This window comes from Strongylocentrotus purpuratus, unplaced genomic scaffold, assembly GCF_000002235.5.
Source record: "Strongylocentrotus purpuratus isolate Spur 01 unplaced genomic scaffold, Spur_5.0 spur5_scaffold_18, whole genome shotgun sequence".
Classification (NCBI taxonomy): domain Eukaryota; kingdom Metazoa; phylum Echinodermata; class Echinoidea; order Camarodonta; family Strongylocentrotidae; genus Strongylocentrotus; species Strongylocentrotus purpuratus.
The window spans coordinates 3,316,853-3,326,422 of NW_022145603.1; the positions used below are offsets into that span (position 1 = coordinate 3,316,853).

The 9,570-nt window shown below is 36.8% G+C and overlaps 1 long non-coding RNA gene across 3 annotated transcripts; it reads right to left on the bottom strand.

Moving 5' to 3' along the window:
• Positions 1 to 208: 208 nt before the first annotated feature.
• On the bottom strand, positions 209 to 4,149 carry LOC115925371. Of its 3 annotated transcripts, none has more exons than XR_004064662.1 (3): positions 3,835 to 3,914; positions 744 to 902; positions 209 to 319 (listed from the first exon to the last, which is right to left on the bottom strand). It is a non-coding gene; the product is annotated as an uncharacterized LOC115925371 (long non-coding RNA). The 3 variants fall into 3 exon arrangements; XR_004064663.1 differs by lacking the exons at positions 209 to 319; positions 744 to 902 and adding exons at positions 1,752 to 2,077; positions 2,777 to 2,927 and having other exon boundaries at positions 3,835 to 4,149; XR_004064664.1 differs by lacking the exons at positions 209 to 319; positions 744 to 902 and adding exons at positions 1,752 to 2,077; positions 2,777 to 2,932 and having other exon boundaries at positions 3,835 to 4,149.
• Positions 4,150 to 9,570: the final 5,421 nt, after the last annotated feature.

Genomic DNA, 9,570 nt, shown 5'->3' on the forward strand with positions numbered 1-9,570 from the left:
AATTAAGAAGTGTCGACCTTCTCTCTTAGATTGATGAGGCATGGAACGTCCTCATCCTTGCATTTAATAAATATGCGCTCAATTACACATCTCCCTTTTTTGTGTGTGAAGTGTTAAAGCCCCACTGTACTACTTGTAGCTACTTTCTCCCTCTATATAGAAAACTTCCCCAATCTGTGCCTGTTAATCCCCCATGATCCTCTTTTTCTTATGTTAATTGAGAACTGAATTGATGAGATAGCCTCCCGTCAGTGACCTCCTGTGGTCGACCCTCTGAATGAAGAAATGGCTTCTGATGAGGCAGGGAAGGCATGGATACCTGCAAAATTGAATGGACAAAATAAACAATATCATAAACAATGTTCTTAATTTCAACTTGTTCATTTTTTTTCTTGAAGGGGGGTGGGGGGGGGGGGGGTAATACTATAGAAAGGATACAATGTATTGTACACATAATCAGGAATTATTCAATCCTGTGTCACTAATACAAAAACTATGAGGTTCCAGTTGACAACAAACTAATCAAGTTACATCCAGATATCAAAAACATTAATTGTGATTTGTGAACTGAAATTTAAAAGCACATGAGCTCGTTTGAATTAATTACTTAATGCGAGTTGTTACTATATTACCGAATGAACATTCCTAACATGTCACATGTTGGCCAAATACAAAAAAGGAAACAAGATTGATTAAGAAAAAGAATAAACAAATGTTATCATATAACGAAATAATCTACCTACCCTATAGTCTATCTTCAAGAATCAACTGTTATTCATATGCCCTAGCATGAAGCTGTCAATTCAGTGCACACTCAGAAAAGATCCTGGCATCGTGGCTGCTACCAGTCCAGGCCACCTTGCAACGATACTAGTTATTTTCCCAGCATAATCACAGACAACCTGTCAATATGAAATAACATGTTGGCATTCATTAGTTATAAAAACTCACTCATTTCACACTTCAGATAGGCCGTAAAATGTATAAATTTCACTTGTTATTTATGGTAATTAATGCAAATGCAGTTGAATATGTGATAATTGCTTTTCAATATCTATTTATACAACAAAAATTGGAAGAAAATGCTAATTACCCCATATTTATTGACTGATGAAGTATTTCTTCATTTTTAACTCATGTTTTCATTGTTTATCTTGTAACAATGTAAACAAAAATAATCTCACTTTTAACAAAACATTTCGAGCCTAAAACAACAAATGCTTTGTGTGTGGGGGGGGGGGGAGGGGCGTACCCACTCTCGCATCTTTTTATTGGAAATGAACCTGTTTGTTTTTCTATAGTTTAAAATATATAGTGGTAATTGCCATTGATCAATTTACAGGCTTCTCTTTGTTGTTTTTTGTTTCATTGATCAATGGCAAAAACAGTGGCCCAATTGCCATGGCCATCAACAAAATATCAGAAATCTAGAGGTCATATTGCCAATAGAAGGATGGAACAAGTTTTGATTTTTCAAATTTCCCTTTCGTTAAAAAGATATTTACGAGTGTTAGGATTTTTAAGTTTAACTATCCATTGGATATTCTTAACTGTGTACAAAGGCAGTGAAATGAGTACCTGTACGCGAATATTACTTTAATATCCATTTGGCCACTAGAAATCTTGCATTGGTCACCAATGAATTAGCATGGATGTACAACACACAAGACTGGAGAGTGTATATATCTAATGTGAAAATTTTGCAAGGTACAAAAAAAAGGTCTAAAGGGAAAGCAGTGCTGGATCCAGTCATGATGTATTCATTTATTCTCACCTAAACATCGATGGAGTACCTGTTCTTCCTATTGAAGTAGTACCTGGCTCTTGCCCCACCAGGGCTCCTGATGTAAACATGTGTCCCATCAACAGCAACTCCTGGAAATCTGCAGTACTGGAAAAACTGCTTCTGAATAGTAGTCACTTTTTGCCTTGTTGTAACCTGTAGGAAACTTCATAACTTGTCCCTTTCTTCTGACAACAGCTTCGGAAACATCTCTCACTACTCTCCATTCGGCAAACAGATGAATGTGACACGGCATGCCACCTCCTCTCCATGCATCCTTTAGATCGAATTACCCTTAAAAGAAACAAAAAAAACAAGCATTCGAATAAATCATATTTTTGCTGGTTTATGCCATTATATTTTTGCATCCCTAACTGTCACTTTCACTTTAAAAAAAAATTATCCTGATTTCTAGATGTGGTGTGAATCAGTTTAACGTAAAAGACAAAATTGTCCATGCCTTTTCTAATCTCCTTTACGGCTTCACCTTTTGTAAAATAAGTTTAAGTAGTTAAGTAGTTTTACACAAAACAACAAATCACAAACCTGTTTCCAACACATAATCTGAATAATTTCCTCATGTATTAAAGCCAAATAACAGTATTGGGAAATGCCCCACACACAAATTATGAACATTAATGCTTCCATCACCTACAGTACCATGTAAAAGAATAAATATCATAACTATCTATCAATGTATCGAATATGACAGAAAATGTTTAGAAATTGAATAAATTTATGTAAATGCACATGTGTATTGCATTGGGGGCTTGCACGTTCGTAGGCAGACCAGCGAAGCGGGGCAAACGAACAGTGAATTTAGGCGGTCAACATGAATTGAAATATTTCTGCATTTTAATAACGACACTAGGGTTGGATTTTACAACAGAAACCCTTTTTTTTTGTATAGCTATGTTAACAATATTCATCAAGTAGTTTGGCCATGTTTTCGGCAACTTTCCCAATACAGAATTTGAATTCAAAGTAGCCTACCTCAATCTAAAACAAAAGGCTCATCATCCAGCGGGTTTTCCCAATCTCAGACTCAGAGGCCTCTGCCCGGTTGTGCTGCTATATATTGCTCCAGCTCCTCCTCCTCCAGGTACACCAGCTTATTATGCTGAATCAGCTGCATTTCTACCATCTTTACTAGAGTGAAGATAAAATTAAACAAATGTTTAAACAATGTTTTTAAATTAAAGAAATGTTATTACTTGTGCTTGTGACTTTTTGGGTGATCCTTGCTCTGGAGACTAAGCCAGTTAATTAAGACAATTAGAACCAGATCTAAATTTAATAAAACTAAGTTTTGCTTGTCATGACTCATACTAGACTAGATCTAGTCATAGACAGAAATAACCGTCTGAGTGATATGGGTCATTTCTTTAATAAAAATAATAAAACTGACATTTGTTGACATTCTAATCTATAAATAATCAGAGATCTAGTGGAGCCAGACGTAGTCTCAGTGAACAACCGGCGATATAGAGAGACTGAAGCTTTTGGTCTATGCCTGTCAGTGTGATTCATTTTGGGAAACATTGGCATTGCTGATGCCATTTCAATTTCTATTTATTTAGGTACATGTACCAGTGTCAGTGAAATTGAAACAAGTCAAGTGATGGACATCATTGCCAGGCCTATACTAAGCTAGAGCCTGGTATTCATTATCATGAATTTGTAATAACTAGTGTAGGTCTAGGCCTAGTCTAATTGGCATGTGTCATGGCATTGCTGACAACAAGACGAAATTAAACATGACAGTCATACTGACATAGACTAGGTCTACTCAGATATAGATCTAGTCTACTGTAGGCCCGGCTAGGCCCAACTCCAGCCCAGGGTCAGAGGGTGCGAGCTCCGCCGCCGCCTTGGGCGTTGGACTCGAGCTCCCTCGGACTCAGTCCCTGAACTCTGGAATTGAGAGGCGGTCGGATATGTAAACACCGAACATTTCATGGAAAATGGAAAGTTATAAAGCATATCAAATATTGAAATGTCAATAAAGTAAAGAGTATGGATTCGACTAGATGTACAGTTTTTATACTTACGATTTTAAGGAAAGGATCGAGAGATTGAGAGATTTCAATTGCACTAAAATCGGGCTGACCAAATACTATCGCAGATTGTTTTGGCGGTGAATTATTTGGATAAAATCAATCGAGCATAAATTATCTCCACCTAGTGCTGCATCCTGATTGGTTGATAGCTCTCAAACCAGGTTTGAGAAATTACAAACCTCCTATCTGAGCAGTCTGTAAATTTCGGGTCTGATGACGTACATAAACCTGGTCTGAGGACAAACCTTGCTTTGTGAAATGTAATTTCAGACCAAGGTCTGAACTCAAACCTGAAACGCGTCATATGACGTACATAAACCTTGGTCTGAGGACAAACCGGCTTTGTGAAATGCATTTCAGACCAAGGTCTGAACTCAAACCTGAAACGCGTCATATGACGCACATAAACCTTGGTCTGAGCTCAAACCTTGCTTTGTGAATTCGGGCCTTTATGTTGATTATTCTTATCTTTTTAAAGTAAAAACCGATGCAGTGCGTGATAGAAATATTTACATAATTTATGAATATTCATTAAGACCAAATTAAACTCTTTTTTAAATAAAACAATTCTTTTTTGTGGTTGAATGAAAATTTAAGGACTTTAAAACATTTACTTATTCATTTAACATGGCTAAGCAAAGACAAAACAATTTTTAATTGTTACCCCGTTCAAAACAAATCAAAACTTGATATTTCAGGAAATTGTCAACCAATTTTCCTTTAAAGATGCTACGTTCAAGTATATATAAAATTTGGAGCCTTTCAATATGTGTCGAATTGAAGCGTATGTAATAGTTTGTGATGATGGTAGATATATATATATACGGTTAAATCTTAAATAGAAGTAGTGAATGATAAGTGAATGTTACTTGTTAGATTAGATGGGCACCAAATCGTGCAATATGTAATCTTATCATGACGAAAACTCGTCGTTTAAAATTGAAACCCCCATTTGACTTTCACCATTTCTACTTGTACTAGAGCTGAGATTGTGATAAGCCCTAAGTAAACACTAGCGCTGTAATCCACCCCCACCGAGACCTTGATGAGGTGATAGCGAGAGAGAGATAAGCATGATTCAAGGGGAAAGGAAGGGAGAAGGGAGAAAGAGACACATGCAGGGGTTCGCTGCCAGAGTTTAAATTGTTGTTATATCGCCAATTATGGGTCATTTTGCTTCGTTCGAACTTTCATTTTGGTCTTCATCTAAATTATTAGTGACTATAGGACATGAAAATATCTTAAAACAAGTAAAATACTTATTTCCTACTTCTCATTTCCTTTCAGGCAGACCCCAGTAAGAGTTTGTGTACACTAGTATTACGTAAGATGATGTAGAGTCCAGCTGCAATCTAATATCTTAATCTCTCACTCAGAGCCTCAAGGCTCTGTCCAAGTTTTTAACGAGAGAATTGAAAGTGGGGTAGTGAGACCCCATCAGATTCCCATTGGTGCCTGTGTGATAGTAGTAGCTCTCTCAAAGTTTTAACGAGAGAAACGAAACTGGGGTTTTGCTACCCCACCAGATTACAAAGTTTTAACGAGAGAAACGAATCTGGGGTAGTGCTACCCCACCAGATTACATTGACTGCTGTGCTATAGTGGTGGGGTATAGTTTTAACGAGAGCTTTTCGTAATGTCATAGCTTTTTTTTAAATTATCTAAAATGATTACAATACTTAAATGATTTACGTTAATGTAACTCGATTTAACTGAGTAAAAATTTATTCAGCAAAATAAGTACATTTTACTTAAGATGCCGTAGGTAATATTTACTTAATAAAAATAAGGCAATTCTTTTCCTCAAGTGTATTGAGTTATTTCGACTATTATTTTTTTACAGTGTATCAATAGAACCTCAAATTTCCAATAAATAATACATCTAATGCCCTTACTTTAATGTCCGTCTTTGTCCCATGTTTGTTTTTCTATATCAAATTATCCTCTACACCTATATATACAGTCTCCCTTGCCCTTGCATTAAATAACATAAAGATTTATTATTTTATCCCCTCTTAATAATTACTCATCACTGTAAGTATAATATAACCATTCTCTTCAGCATCGTAAGCGCTAAAACATTCATTTTAATGAACTCCGTAAGACGAGAAGGAAACCAAAATATTTTCTTTATAATTCATACTCTGCATTTCACAAATATATTCATATTTTCATTCTTCCTCTCGTCCACTTTTTTTGTTACACGATTCAAGAACCATGTGATTTAAGTCGTTGCGTATTTCAATACATCAACATAAAAAAAGAACATTTGATACTCAATTTCTTTGTCTTCGTTTGTATAGGTTTCTCGAATTTGCCACCCAAACAGTTACATTTTCTCCCCAATCTGCAAACCAGTTAAATGTCATATCACGTTTAGTGTTCGTTCTCATTTCCATCACACTTGTCTCTTCAGTTTCAATCCTTCCTAAGTTATTATAAAGCCGTCACTCGATGATTAATTGTTTCCTCCATTTTTGTTTTCTTCTTCATTTTTTGTTCCTATAATCCATTCACTCTCAATTCAGTCACAATTATGGATGTTGATAAAGATCCTAATCATTCTCATTTCAGTCGTATAATCCTTAATAAACGATAAAAAATAAAAAAAATGCAAATAGCTCACTGATCGTAGCTGAAGGCGCTATTAGTCTTTCTGTCAATGTAGATCCAATGAAACTTCTCTCTATATTTCTTCCATATTACTCGCTGCATACTGCTCCGAGAAAATGAACAGGTCGAAATCCGTAATTGGTCTAGTCTGCTCCTAAACTGAACCGTCTGTCCTTCTTTACTTCCCGGTAAGACAAATACACTATAATGGTGTCGCTGGATAGTAGAGCTGCTATTCGGTATATTATGTTTTCCACTCTCCGGTTCCTCGTTTATTGTGCTGGAGCACGACTTCTATGCCATAGACCGCGATTTTCGTAGACAGGTTTTTCTCTTTCCTCATAGTGTACGCGATGGCTGCTAGTTTTCCACGTTGGGCCTTTACGGTCGCGGGCAGATCCGTTCGTACAGAAACCCTTCTGCCGCTTGCATGAGTGGCGCCGCTGGTAGTCATGTGATGTGCTGCTGTCGTGTAGGCATGGTTGGCGTTGTTTCGGGATAGATTCTCGTACGCTGTCAATCCTTCATGATGAGAAATTTCGCTCTAACTGGGTCGGGCTGGGTGGGAGGTATTTTGGCGGCACCAGCGCGGGGTTTACGGGGTAAACGATGCGCGTTAGGTAAGCAAATGGCCGTGGCTGCTACCTCATATATCCTAAGGTCGATGAAGACTTCCTTTAATTGTTTTAGTTGATGTTTTCATTTCTCGCAGCTTGCTTTCCCTAGAACAACAGATTTGAATACCTATTGTATATAGATCTATGAGAAGGAGTTTCTTCTCAATCACTGTATCATCTTCTTTATGTTCCTCATTCAGTTTCGGGATTAGAACTATTTCAATCTTTAGGATGCGGTCCGATGTATCAGTTAAAGTCACCCAATTCTCAGATATTCTAGGGTGCATTTTCGAATTTCCCTCTCGTAGGTCATCCTATACACTCACCAATATGCATACGCATTTGAAATATAATCTTTTGCAATTTTTCATCTTGTCTTTAGATGTCTGTAATGGTTTTAAACTTTAAATAATCGCTAAACTCCTGATGTCATTTGAACAACCCATTTCTCTAAAACTCACTTTTGAACTCTTTGGTTTTCTGTTTATATATTTTATATTTGATTTTTAATTTATGTCAAACTATGTTCATTGTATTTGATATGTATATTTGTGTAATTTTGCATGTTTTTATCTGTAAATTGTATCGCAATTCAGCCTTTTACGGCTGCGAAGATATTTTGTTAATAAACCTTGAATTGAATTGAATCTTGAATTGAATTGAATTGAATACTTGAAAAAGGAAATTTTTGTTTTATTCCTCCAAATGAGTAATACAAACAAAAACGTGCGATTGAATAAAATAAATAAACGTTTTCAATATCAATATTAATTGCTTAAACATAAACATAATTAAGCAAACATTCATTTGCAGTATTTATATCTTAGCAACAAAGTGATCTTATAGTACATAAATATAATTTAAAAGTTATTGTACAATTTATTCACTCATATAAAAAAAAAAAAAAAAAAAAAAAATCTTGAGGTTATTTTACCGATACAATGCCTGCTCCTCCCTGCCCACCTTTCCCTCACACAAACACACACACACACACACACTACTCACTCAGTGCAGGGGCGGATCTAGCTGTCGACAAGGGAGGGGGCCAAAGAGGGGGCCCAATTCGTGAGAAATATTTAGCGGCGAATCAGCCAGCCAGCGAATAAGCAGGGGGGGGGGGGGAGATCTCTGTTTTTGTTTTAGTGCTCAACGGGGAAAGGGAGTAGGGTAGTGGGCACTATTTTTTTTTAATGAGTAGTGTGCGAATCAGCCAGCCAGCGAATGAGCAGGAGGGGGGGGGGGGGATCTCTGTTTTTGTTTAAGTGCTCAACGGGGGAAGGGGGTAGGGTAGTGGGCACTAATTTGTTTACTCAACACCCACCCCCCCCCCCCCCCCCTTGAGCGAGGGGGAACGGGGCCCGCCTTCTTATTTTTTCTTCAAAAAAGGTTTAATTTACCTGTTTTGGGGGCAGAGGAGGGGGCCCGGGCCTCCCCAATATTTCTATCTTTAGGAAAGACAATTTTTTATAACACGAAACATCTATTTGATTTTATAATTCCTGGACTTGTTTTCTGTTATTGTCTCTGTTTCTGTTATTGCAGAAAACACCATAACCACACCCTACCCATCTGGCTATGCATTTTCCAACCAAAACATTTAATTCTGTTGAATATCACAAAATGTATTACTATTCATATATTGTATAAGTTCAATATATAATTTTATTGCAAATATGGTAATACAATTCAGATTTCTGTAACTGTACCAAGCAATTTGCTATAATGGGCAACGATGGCGGCCCGACACATGCTCTGGCGGCGGTTGCTGTAGGCTTTAGTTCATCGGGGATGTGGGGTTGGGGTTGTATTTGTTGTTTGGTTTTGAGCTGGGTTTGTGCTTGGTGTTGGGTTGGGTGCGGTATACGTTGATTAATGTACTGAATTGCCGCTGAGTGATTGTAGCCGGAGCAGGTGTCGTAGAAGCACAATTATATATTATATGTACAAAAGAATTGCAATTTCAATACCATAATGTTACCATGCATAATGTTTTACGTGTAATTTTACTTTGTCACTAGTGTATACTTTGTAAAAGAATCTACAATTCGGCCCTCGGGCCGCGAATGTTTTTTAATGAAATAAGCCATTTTAAATAAATAAATAATTACAGGGATGGGTCCGTCTAACCCCTATCACATTAGTGATGGTTATTCAGCAGGAGCCACGTAAACAGTGTGTTTGAAAGTTAGTCGGAATTGTGTTCCCTGTTATTGAGTTGAGTTAAGTTGATATCTTTATTTATACACGGTTAAAAAAGCCCAAACAGTTACAAGACTGATTTCCATTGGGGCCGTGTGAAACAGCGTAAATACATCGAATGAACATAGAAATGATAATGGTACACCAAATGACATATTTAAAACAAACAAGAAAAAATCAAGATAAATATCTAAAAAGATAACGATAGAATAGTACTGCCGAAAACGTATATTAATATGAATAACAATATCATGAGTGTCCAAACAAAAGTACTGTATATATATATACTTCAAATTAA